We start from the raw sequence: 12,484 nt of genomic DNA, 5'->3' as shown, positions 1-12,484 counted from the left end.
ATTGAACCAGACAACAACAAATGGGCCAGCTATGATACCATTAATTTGTACAGTTCCTCTTTATAATTGGCATACAAGACACACATATGTATCCGGGTTGTGTTATTGCCCCAACTCTATCTATTATTTTCATCGCCATGATCCTACACATTGTCAAAGGGAAACTCCCCACCAGAGTAGAAATCATATATCAAATGGATGGAAAGCTCTTTAATCCGAGTACAGTAGTCTGAAAGCAAAGAATAAGGTTACAATAACTTCCGTCATAGAGCTTCAGTATGCTGATGATAAAGTAGTGTGCACACTCAGAGGATGGCCTCCTAACCATCCGAAAAATCTTTGCAGAAGCTTATGGAAAGCTTGGCCTATCGTTCAACATCCCCAAAACTGAAGTGCTGCACCAACAAGCACAAAACAACCCCTGTGCAGCACTATAAATTCAACTTAATGGTGTAATGTTGGAAAATGTTGATCACGTCTCCTACCTGGGCACAGGTAGGTAGCCGTGTTGGTCTGGGTCGAAGTAAAATAAAAATATTCCTTCAGTAGCACCTTAAAGACCAACTAAGTTTTTATTTTGGTATGAGCTTTCGTGTGCATGCACACTTCTTCAGAATTTTTTTATTTTACTCCTACCTGGGCAGTTATCTTTTCACAAGGGCCAACACTGATGCCGAAATCCAGCATCACCTGAGCTCTGCAAGTGCAGCTTTCTCCCAATTGAAGCGCATAGTGTTTGAGGACCGGGACATTCTCAGGGAAACCAAATTGCTTGTTTACAAAGCTATCATACTACCAACTTTCCTGTACGCTTGTGAAACATAGACTATTTATAATAAGGTTACCAGAATTTTTTCAATGAATCCAGGGACACTTTTCAACTTCAGTAGGAATGATAGGATTTTGTCAAGAGACTGATTTGTAAATCCTCACCATGATCAACTTCTGCCCGGAAACCTATATCCCCACTGTGGAAAGACATGTGGTTTCAGAATTGACCTCCACAGTCACATTAATAGATTCACTGTTAAGACCATGTTCATGGAAGACAATCTTACTTGGCTATGAGTGATCACCAAAGAAGAAGAAGAATTACTACTAGCATGCTCCTAACATGAACAATAATCTCAGTCAACAATGCATGTTTTCAAGAAAAAATGTATTGGAAAATTTCCAGTGTTTTTTCCTATGCATATTTGCATAGGGAAATTTCCGTGTGCATCAGGAAATTTTTCCTAGAGAATGATCTAATTAGCATGTTTGCTTAACCTGTATTTAATAAATGAAGCTACAAACTCTGATATTGCCAAGCTTACCTAATATTTACTTGCAACTGAAATCCATTAGCTGTCACTAATGAACTTATGAATAGGAAAATTTTCCACAGAGAAGTTTATCACAGGAAAGTTCTCCATTTTGCAAGATTTTCTGCCCCACATCTCAGTAAGACACAGTTAGCTCAAGCTCTCTAGATATGTATGCCTAATCTGTTTGTGGTTGTCTGACTACAGGAACTCTATTTGGTGAGTGGACACACACAGAGGAAACAAAATGGGGAATGGATGGATCTAGATTTTAATCCCTTTGCCATCTTATATCTGACTTTATCTCCTGACTTCTGAGTTTCACTTGATGCGAGAGGTTTCTAGTCTTGCTTGCTGAAAGGCTTATAGGATCCTGAAATGCTGTGAAACACAGAAAGCCTATTGTTGAATTCAAGTTGGAAGGCTGCATCACAGAGACAAGATTTTGCTGTCTGCTGAAGAGAGAACATTCCAGTTGTTCGAAGTTACCAGTGATAGGCTGAACTGAGGCTATATATGAACTGGGTATTTTGTTTTAACATTGAAACTGTAATTTACGGTAAAGATGCCTTGGTCAACCACTGCATATGTTGCTTACTCCAGAAAATGCTCACAGAGATGATGCACATTTTCTATTAACCAGGGGAAGGGGTTAATGAGTAGAAAAGAAATCCCATTTTAGACAGATGACGTTGATGTTGCATCACCTGGATTTTATCACTGTCCAGAGGTGAATACTGGCCAAACTCCTTTTAGCTGTTTGTATATGCATACTTGTTTAACTGCCTCCATAAGCCAAAAGAGGTTTTTATCTATGAAATGGCATTGGGACATATTAATTATCTGCCATGAACTACTATGGTTGTAGAGATCAGGCTCTGGGCAGCAGTCTAGTTGCACAGCCATTTGCTGCTGTTAAACCCCAACTCCCAGAAAAACACACTTGAGGGTGCATTGCAGCACTCAAGAGGGGAAGAGCACATCCTCAGAACGAAGGAAAATGAAGTAAAAGCAAACACTGGGAGATTAAGCATCCTAACATTCACCACTTTTAAAAGGCAATACAATGTTCCCATGTTGAAGCAGTACACTAGGGAGCAGTTCACCACTAAAATGTGGGTTTTTTAAATCAAATAACAAGGCCATACAGTACAACAGTACAGGCCAGGTTTGTTTAGGGGTGGGGCAAGAAGAGGGGTATTGTCTCTCATCTTTCTCACCACAGGCTATATCCAACAGGCACCTGAAATGCTCACATGATATTCCACACAGCAATTACAATGGCTGTGACCACAAGAAGAGCCCTGATGGATCAGACCAAAGACTGATCAAGTACAACATACAATTTTGCACAGTGGCCAGCTAGATGCCTCTGGGAAACCGACAAGCAGGATATGAGGGTATGAGGGTACTAGCCCTCTTCTATGCTTGATCCTCAGCAACTTGTACTCAGAGGTACTTATATTGCCTCTGATCCTGGAGGGTAATATAGAGCAACCGTGATTATAGTCAATGATAACTCTGCCCTCCATGAATCTGTCTAATAAGTGTGCTGTAGAGATGGGGGAAATGCTTCTTCCCCCAATAAAATTGATGAACTTCCATGATGTCTCCTTCCCTTACACACCTTTCTTCTAAATTAAAAGAAGCAAGCATTGTATTCTTTCTCTGTAGTGGAGTTGCTTCAGCCCCCTGACCCATTTGGTTGCCCTTTCTTGCACCTTTCCCTAAAAGTGACAGGAAATGGGCATTTCAAAGCTGGATTCAGTACAAGAAACCACTGTAAAATCTCAGGTCTGGGTCCATGTTCAGTACCGCTCCATAACACACAGGTAATTGAAACAAGAACAACCAATAGGTAAACACTATCAGATTAAGATTTAAATAAACCAAAGATTAGAAATAACTGGGAAGAAAATGTCTAACTGTCAAGACTTTGGTTTAGAAGCAGCTGTATGTATTAACAGGAGACAAATTATTGCTCCAAGTTAAAAACTGTGCATAATGCAGACAAAACAGATAAAAAATACCCTAAAATAGCCTTTGGGTCCAACAACATGACTCTCTCCTAAAGGAAAAAGCCCTTGATTAATACAGCAGGACACAAGATCCTAGCCTTTCTGCTAATTTATGTGCATCTCCAAACCAGGCTGTGGGAACGTGCAAGTGTTGGGACTGGCGCAGCAGGAGCAAGCCTCCGACGCCTCTGTTCTGGGATCAGGGTGGAGCAGGCCTTTGCAAGTTGATTCAGAGCAGAGAAACAGGCTACAGGGTGTTCCCTAGAGGGTGGGACAGCAAGGGAACGCAGCCAAACCTGTGAGTGCTCCACATTGAAGAACAGCTAAAGCAAACTACAGGGCAAGGCATTCCACATTCTAAGCACAGCCTTCAGCATTGTCAGAACACTACTGCCAACAACACTTCCCCTTCAAACATTGCCAAAAGTAACTATTTTCAAAGCAATATTTTGTCTCCTTTTATGCTGCAAGTTCCACTGTGGTCTGGCTTGTCCCATCATTTTCAGCTCCCAGCAATCATTACACCATTCTGCACTTGCATATGTCTCCCTTGACTTCTCTTCCAAACTCTGCCAGAGACCAAGATCTTATCCCTATTTCAATATTACATTCATATCCCATCTTTCCTCAAGGGGCTCACTGAGATAAACATGGTCCTCTGTGCTATTTTTCTAGAAAAGGGGTGCTGGAATTCACCATGAAAACCTCCCTCATTCTCTTAGAATGGCAATGGCACCCACCTGAGAGGTGCCAGCCCAGAACCCACCTGAGAGGTGCCAGAACTGAGTTTCTGTGAGTTCCTCCTGAAAAAAAGCCCTGGTCCTCCTCCCTCCCTCTTTTATTCTCAGCACCCATTTTCAGGCTGTGAGATGATGATTTGCCCACGCTGACCCAGTAAGCTTCACAGGTCAACGTTGATTTGAACGTGGGCCTCCCCAGTCTTCCTGATTTCACAATATTCCCATTTGAAGCTATTATGAAAAATATAATCACACACTCCAGAGCGTGAACCCACCAATATTATGGCCATTTACAGGTCATGGAATTAGCTCTAAACAAGACTCCTGACAGGTGCTGAATTTTAATTTGTCTAGACAGCAGACATACTGGAGACAAAGTGCTGACAAGGCCCCATCATAGCAGAAATGCAGAAGGCAAAAGGCTGAAAGCCCTAAAGCTATAATATTTACCTATAAAAGAAATCATTTTGAAATACTAACACATCTAAACTTAAACTAGTGTGAAGCATCCTAAGGATTTCCAAATTTGAAGCCCAATGTATAGTTTTGGGGAGGGCCAAATAACTTCAGAGATCCGCTCCATAAATCCTACTCAAGTTTTGTTGACATTCCATACTGTAGCTGACTAGGATAGGCGTTAAAATGCTAAGCCTTGAATAACTGAAGGTCTCAAATGAATTTTTGTGGTAATGCCTCTGTATTAAGATAGAATTACTTCACCTAGGCCTAAACAATCAAGAGGAGGCTTGCCAAACCTCCTATAACTCTCCAGTGAAGAGATAGCCTCCTATCTCCGCTGCTCTTACAGCTAAGGATTTGCTTTCTAAATTTTTAACAAAGCCTTCGTTTCCTGCTGTTAGAAACACTACTGGTTGACTTCCACCTGTTACCGTATCATCATCATCATCATCATCATCATCGGTATCCCCTTGAGTCCAAGAGGACTGTCTCCCATGTTAGGATTGCAGAAGAAGTATTTCCCTTTGAAGTGCATCCCATTACCAGCAGCCTCACCAGCTGTTATTACCATCACTACTATTTAACCTTTTTTATTGTCTGTGTGAGACAATATGTGACCTCACGTATAAAAGCCACTCCTGCCCAGATGGCTTACTATGTAAGACTGGGAGGACAAAGATGAAGGGAGATAACAGGAAGAAAGTAGCAAAGGACAGGTGGGAGAGGGTTGTGCTTACTATTACTCCTGCATGTTAACAGGATCAAAATGAAGGCACAGTATTATTTCAAATGACTTGGATAGAATACTTTGTGCATCGCAGAAAATCCTTTGCTATTCTTGCAACAGACCACAATCAATTTGTGATCCACAATTACCACTGAATCCTTATCAGCAGAGCTAGAGCCTAGCTAGCCTACTTTTTCTAATACTATAAGTACATTATACCAGACAGTTGCTAGATCCCACAGCAGGAAAGCATGTGAGCAACAGTGTTACTTCACCAACATCAACACAGAGGTGGGTGGGGAGACCTTTCAGCAATTTTGTTTTACTCTTCGAATGAATACTGTTTTTGGAAAGGAAAGATGGTCAGAATCAACAGGGTTCCTCCCTGCTTCTGCTCCCTGGGTTCAGCTAGAGAAGAAAACAAATGGCACCTCACCCTACAGTGGGCGCAGTTTCCTGCTTCAGGAACCAGTGACCAGTGACCTCTTGGCAGTAAGTGAAGGAAGGTCCCCAACCTCAGGTGGGGAAGAGAGTGTGAACTGGCAGGGCTGAGGAAAAGGGTGGGCTACATTATACACATCTGCATGAATAGGCCAATTCATATCTCATCAGTAACACAAATATACTGTATACTGAATGCATTATAGAAACTCACCAGTATCCTGCTATTGGAACATATTATGCACATTCACCCACATTTACTCCTTTTTCATCATTATTCTACCTGCAAGATTTAAGATTTCAAATAATTTGGAGCGTTTTGCAAAATGTAGAAAGCCAAAGGAGAATCAGTGATTAGGCTTAAATGGTCAGTAGGAGGGGAACAGAATATGGTGGCCACAGGAGGGAATAAATGTGTATGGTGCTGTATTGTTAGATTTCGCACAACTTTGGTGACAGGTTATGCTTGCCAAGCACCTATCCACCCCGACCTTGTTAAAATGGTAAGGGACGGTAATGGAACAGACAGTGTGCGTCCCTTTTGACCTAGATAAGAAGCCTTTGAATGCCTCTGAAGAGTAAAATGGAAGCACTTGCCAGTTTGGCCAGTTGTTGAATAGCACCTAGGTTACAGAACACAAATCTTTTTTCTCCAACTTCCTCAAACGTTAACACCCTCAACAGATTACCTATAGCAATAAAAGAAGAACAAAAGTCCAACACCTTATACCACTGAGCCAATCATAGAGGAACACCTTCTAAATTCAGCAAAAGAGCCTTCAGTTAGGAAAGATGGAAGCCCAAATGCAGGAGAATGGCATAAAGTACACAATTTAGGAGAAATATCTGACAAAACTGGATTTTTTTTTAGCTTCTCAAGTCTCCTGAGAAAGCAGGGGTGCTGACCTCACTGGAGAGATGTTAAATGAACAGGAAAGCCAGTTTCCTTTGCTACTAGGCATTTGGGTGTTGCTACCAAGTTTCCCTCAATTCCTACACTACAATAAAAGGAAAACAGAAAAGTCAGTTTCGGTAGTGAAACTCAATCCTCTCATCATTGATAACACAGAGACACTGACCCAAACACTCTCCTAAGCCCACTTGGCATCAAGAACAGCAGGAACCATGGAACTCGGCACACTTTGAAACAGGTGGGTCTTTATCAGGCACTTGTTAAACCATCTTATTTTATATTCTCTGAACGTAGCAGGATAGTTAAAAAACGCCTCACCTAACTTAATAGTACAGAGCGGACCTGCATGGACGTTTATTTAACCGCCTACCCCCTTTTACTAATGGAAGGGGGAGCAGAGGGTGAGGGAAGAGAAACTCTCAGCATGTGCAGGGGGAAAAACAACCCTGAAATTCAAGTCACAACACACCCAGGGGCTCCATTCAGAGAACCCAGGAGTCCGGGCTGCCGCTCCAGCTGGCAACTCCCCTCAAGAGCAGGCTGTCTCGGGGCAACGGCACTACTTTCCCTACGTGTTTTGTATCCAGGCAACCCCGGCGGGGCATTTTGCATCTGCAAACGGGCAGGAAGCTCCCTCCCGCCGGGTGGGGGTTGGGGAAAGAGCGCTGGATGCCAGGACTCCTGGGTTCCCCCTCACCCCTGAATCTCGCTTCCTCTTAGGAGCCGCCCCCACTTCTCCCACACACACACACACACTCCAGAGCTCCCTTCCCTCGCAGCGCAGCCTACACTCCTCCCCCCGGAGCCCCTCTCCTTAGGCAAGGCACGTCCATTCCCTTCTCCTTCTCCTCCTCCTCCTTACCAGCGTCCCTTTCCTCGCCGGGCCCGTCCCTCAGCCAAACTACAACCCCGCGCAGCCAGGCCTGTCCCTCAGCAGGAGGCGGGACTCAGAAGCCGCGCCTACTAGCCAATTGGAGCGCGCTTCGCCTCCTTCCTTGGCTAATCACAGGTTGCCCTCCCAAAGCAAGGAGAACATTCCGGGTCCTTCGTATCAAGTTCCACACAACCGCCGCCGCCACCCTCAGCTTCGAGGTGCAATGGAAGGGGTGGGATGGGGTTGCGGAGCAGAAACGCAGAGCGGATGGAACATACCATCCTCGAAGTGGGGGGAGAGGTGGATACCGTAGTAACCATCTAGGAAGGGCTTTGGGGATATCGCTTCTTACAACTGCCCGCTGCCCTGAACCCGCCCGAGTGACCTCTCCTCTTCCCCCTCCCCTCCCGGAAAAATGCGTCCGGCTGGCGTCCGTGTTCTCATTGCCTTCTAGTGGTCAATTCTGTCACTACAGCGCGCTTGGAACCAATGGGAAGGCGGGCGGGCGGGCGCGGCTTGAGCCGGAGGCGAATTGGCTGTCCCGGTTGGAGGGAGGGGGAGGCCTGTCGGTGCCTGGCGCTTAGCAGCCGAGCGCCGGGGTGGGAAGGGACGCTATTGCGATCATGCCTTTTCTCTAGGTTAGGTTAGGGGGCGGACTGGAGTTTACCACTTCGGCCTCGCCCCGGAACCTGTTGTGAATTCGAGGGGATCGAAACATATAAAGCCGGATAACTGCGCTTTTCCTTCACGCGAAACCAGCCCTGCTCCTCGTCCCGCAAAAGCCTCTCCTTCCAGCCTCCACCTTAGGCCGTAGGAGAGGTGGTTCTTGGAGGGCAGCGGTGGCGTCCAAGGCTGGGGGGAGAGGACCAACATGTCATACTCAGAGTGACCGTGGGAGGCCGTCTTGCCCACTTTCAGAAACGGGGTGTCAACATCCGCTCCCCACGACGCACATCACACACACATTTTCCTTCACTGCGTCGAAGAGAATCTCCCAGTTCTCGGTGATTTCGAAATCTGGATTAAAATGCCATTGAAATCAATTGGGCGCGACAGAATTATCATAGGTTGGGGCGGCTGCTTGCCTTGAAGTAGGCCCATTTAAGTATCCCGAGCGCCAGCCCTACCATTAGGCAAAGCGAGGCAGCAGGGAAGCTCAGCAAAGCACACGCAAATGCATAGGTCATATAATAATATCCTGTGTCATATCAGTGTTTTTTCCGGGGGGGGGGACACGGGTACGCATACCCCTAAACATTTTGTGAATCTACGTTTGGCCTCATTGACGGCAGTATTTCAATAGGAGTAGGAAACAGAGTATCCCTAAACTTTTTTTTTTTTAGAAAAAAGGACTGCATATAATATACAGCTGTGACTCTTCCAGGGCTAGCCTACCCACAAGTCAAGGTGAGGCAACTGTCTCTGGTGGCAGGATCCACAGGGGCAGCAGATCCAGCCTCTCTGTGAATAGGAGGCACTGCTGGTCCTCTCCTCCTGCCTTTGTTCCTCATCTTCCCTAGCAGGGACACACCATTTTGTGGTTCATCTCAGGTGTCAAAATGCCTTGGGCCGGCCCTGGGCTCTGCATTAGTACTTTGAATTTGCAGGGTGGGGCTATCTTTGGTTATATAAGACGACAGTCGGAATAGTAGTCTTCATTATGCTTGGGGGGGGGATGATGCTGATTTAATCCCAGTTCTGTGCATGTTCAGTGGTGCTGTGCACATTGAAATTAAGGAAGGGTTTTGCTGGTTTATTTCAGGTAGCAAAATGTATTGGGCTAGCCCTGATTATCCTGCTCTTCCTCCAAAGGTGGCATCCATACAGTAGTTATCTTCTCCACTCCTGTAGACTCCTAACATTTGTACCAGATAGGTTTGGCTGTCAGCTACCCAGCCATTATTCTGTGACATACCCAGGTGTGGCCTGTCCCGTTTTGCCACCCTGCACATGCTTCATGCACTGCCCACCCCCACTGAAGCCTCGCTTTCTGGGGTTGTGCAGCTGCAACTTCCAGGTTCAAATAACATCTTTCTAAAACCCAGAAACCGCCACAGCCGCTTCTCTGATGCAGAGGCATCGCTTGGGTTCTACCACCTGAGGCGGCAACCTGTCTGCATGGACAAGCCCAGCCCTGGCCATACCACAGCTTATTAACAGCCTAGGCCAGGAATTGAGAACTTGTGGCTCTGCAGATAGTGTTGGACTGTAGCTCCCATCATCCCTCCCATTTGTCTGTGCTGTTTGGGACCAATGGAGTGGAACGCCAACATCTGGAGAGCCACGTATGAGCTAGGCACCAAGAATTAACATACCAGGGAAAGAAGTTCAACTCAAGCCTGTGCTCTACTTGTACTGCTTTTCTTCAGATAGAAAAAAATGTGATTCGTGACCTACCATCTGAACTGATAAGAGTTCACTTTACCTCCATATTCTGCATGTGTAGCATCAACCCCCCCCCGTCACTCTTCTTGGCTGCTATCTGGTTGAGCTTCCTAAAATTAATCTCTTGGAACTTGCTGGCTCAAGCTCATATGGCTCACACATGCAGCAGACTATCGCTTCAGCTGTCAGATCACATTTTGGAATGTGCTTCCTGCCCCCATATAAAATATTCAGCAAGCTAAAAACTAGCACAGCTTGTTGCTCTCTGTTATGCTAGTTTTCAACTTGTAGAGAACTGAGAATTCTTCACATAGGAAAGAATTCAGAAATGTGATCCAGCTCCTACTTATCTACCCTCCTCTTCCTGCTGCACACATAGACTTTTGGGAACAGGGAGCTAAATACTTTAAGCCAGGCATGTCCAAAGTCTGTTTCGGAGGCCTCATCCGGCTCGCCACTCACTTCAATCCAGCCCCTGTGGCAGTTTATTTCTTGGGTAAAATCCTAAAAAAAAAACTCAACTTCAATCATAAAAAAGGACAACAACTTTGGTCAGCCCTCTTTGAAAAAAGTTTGGACACCACTGGTTTAAGCAAATGAAGAGATCTCTTAGAATGCAGAACAAAACCTTAAAATTTAAGCACAGTTTACAGTAAGAATAATTATTTGGATGAGGCTGGTGCAATAGCATATACGAGTTGGCAGTCAATACTCTGGAGGGTTTGTTTTCAGGGCTTTCGCTCTTAGCCTTTACTCCCTGTGGCCTAAATCGTCACTAGAAAAAAAATCTGTGTGAATTGACAGAATGTAGGAAGCAGGGCCATAAACAGTAGTGTATTAAGGGTAGAGTTGTTGCCAATATATCCATTGTATGGAGAGGAAGAAGGAGAAAACATCAAAATGAAGGCAATTTTAAGATACCTTAAAATTGTGTTGAACAACCTCTTCATCTTCTTGTTGAACTTCTTGCAGGAATCCTATTGGACTACATGCATATAGTACCAATACTTGACCAGAATGCAGATACACCTCCTTAGACCACACACGTATTAAGGTAAAGGTAAAAGGTAAAGGACACCTGACAGTTAAGTCCAGTCACAGACGACTCTGGAGTTGCAGCGCTCATCTTACTTTACTGGCCGAGGGAGTCAGCATTTGTCCACAGTTTTTCCGGGCCATGTGGTCAGCACGACTAAACCGCTTCTGGAGAAACCAGAGCAGCACACGGGAACGCCGTTTACCTTCCTGCTGGAGCGGTACCTATTTATCTACTTGCACTTTGACATGCTTTCGAACTGCTGGGTTGGCAGGAGCTGGGACCGAACAACAGGAGCTCACCCCGTCATGAGGATTCGAACCACCGACCTTCCAATCGGCAAGCTCTAGGCTATGTGGTTTAGACCACAGTGCCACCCATGTAAATTTCACTCAGTTTTCTGCTGGTATTTACAATAAAGGAAGATCCAAGCTTAGGTCATCATAGAATCATAGAGTTGGAAGAGACCACAAGGGCCATTCAGTCCAACCCCCTGCCAAGCAGGAAACACGATCAAAGCATTATTGACATATGCTTGTCAAGCCTCTGCTTAAAGACCTCCAAAGAAGGAGACTCCACCACACTCCTTGTTAGCAAATTCCACTGCTGAACAGCTCTTACTGTCAGTAAGTTCTTCCTAATGTTTAGGTGGAATCTTCTTTCTTGTAGTCCATGTCCGCTTCTCTGGAGCAGCAGAAAACCTTTCTCCCTTCTCTATATGACATCCTTTTATCTATTTGAACATGGCTATCATATCACCCCTTAACCTTCTCTTCTCCAGGCTAAACATACCCAGCTCCCTAAGCCGTTCCCCATAAGGCACCGTTTCCAGGCCTTTGACCATTTTGGTTGCCCTCTTCTGGACACATTCCAGCTTGTCAGTATCCTCCTTGAACTGTGGTGCCCAGAACTGGACACAGTACTCCAGGCGAGGTCTGACCAGAGCAGAATACAGTGGTACTATTACTTCCCTTGATCTAGATGCTATATACTCCTATTGATGCAGCCCAGAATTGCATTGGCTTTTTTAGTTGCTGCATCACACTGTTGACTCATGTCAAGTTTGTGGTCTACCAAGACTCCTAAATCCTTTTCACATGTACTGCTCTCAAGCCAGATGTCTCCCATCCTGTATTTGTGCCTTTCATTTTTTTTTTTTGCCCAAGTGTAGTACTTTACATTTCTCCTTGTTAAAATTCATCTTGTTTGCTTTGGCCCAATTGTCTAATCTGTTAAGGTCATTTTGAAGTGTGATCCTGTCCTCTGGGGTATTAGCCACCCCTCCCAATTTGGTGTCGTCTGCAAACTTGCTCAGGATGCCCTCAAGCCCATCATCCAAGTCATTGATAAAGATGTTGAATAAGACTGGGCCCAAGACATAACCTTGTGGCACCCCACTAGTCACTACTCTCCAGGATGAGCAGGAGCCATTGATGAGCACCCTTTGGGTTCAGTCAGCCAGCCAGTTACAAATCCACTGAATGGTAGCTTTGTCTAGCCCGCATTTTACCAGCTTATTTACAAGAATATCATGGGGCACCTTGTCAAAGGCCTTGCTGAAATCAAGATAGGCTACATCCACAGCGT

The 12,484-nt window shown here is 45.1% G+C and overlaps 1 protein-coding gene across 2 annotated transcripts in view; it reads right to left on the bottom strand.

Annotated features, from left to right (window-relative positions):
* GIPC1 (GIPC PDZ domain containing family member 1) overlaps positions 1-7,921 on the bottom strand; it is a 30,196-nt gene extending 22,275 nt beyond the window's left edge. Inside the window, exon 1 of one of the 2 annotated variants that reach the window (XM_060271765.2) lies at positions 7,755-7,921. The gene's annotated coding sequence lies outside the window, so the exon portion shown is untranslated. Of the gene's footprint in view, positions 1-7,464 lie in introns of both variants that reach the window. The other variant, XM_035104814.3, reaches the window with a different exon arrangement.
* Between the last annotated feature and the right edge of the window lie 4,563 nt (positions 7,922-12,484).

Source organism: Zootoca vivipara, chromosome 2 (assembly GCF_965207765.1).
Source record: "Zootoca vivipara chromosome 2, rZooViv2.hap1.1, whole genome shotgun sequence".
NCBI lineage: Eukaryota > Metazoa > Chordata > Lepidosauria > Squamata > Lacertidae > Zootoca > Zootoca vivipara.
The sequence above is the reverse complement of the archived record's forward strand: the minus strand, read 5'-3'. Positions and strand labels throughout refer to the sequence as shown.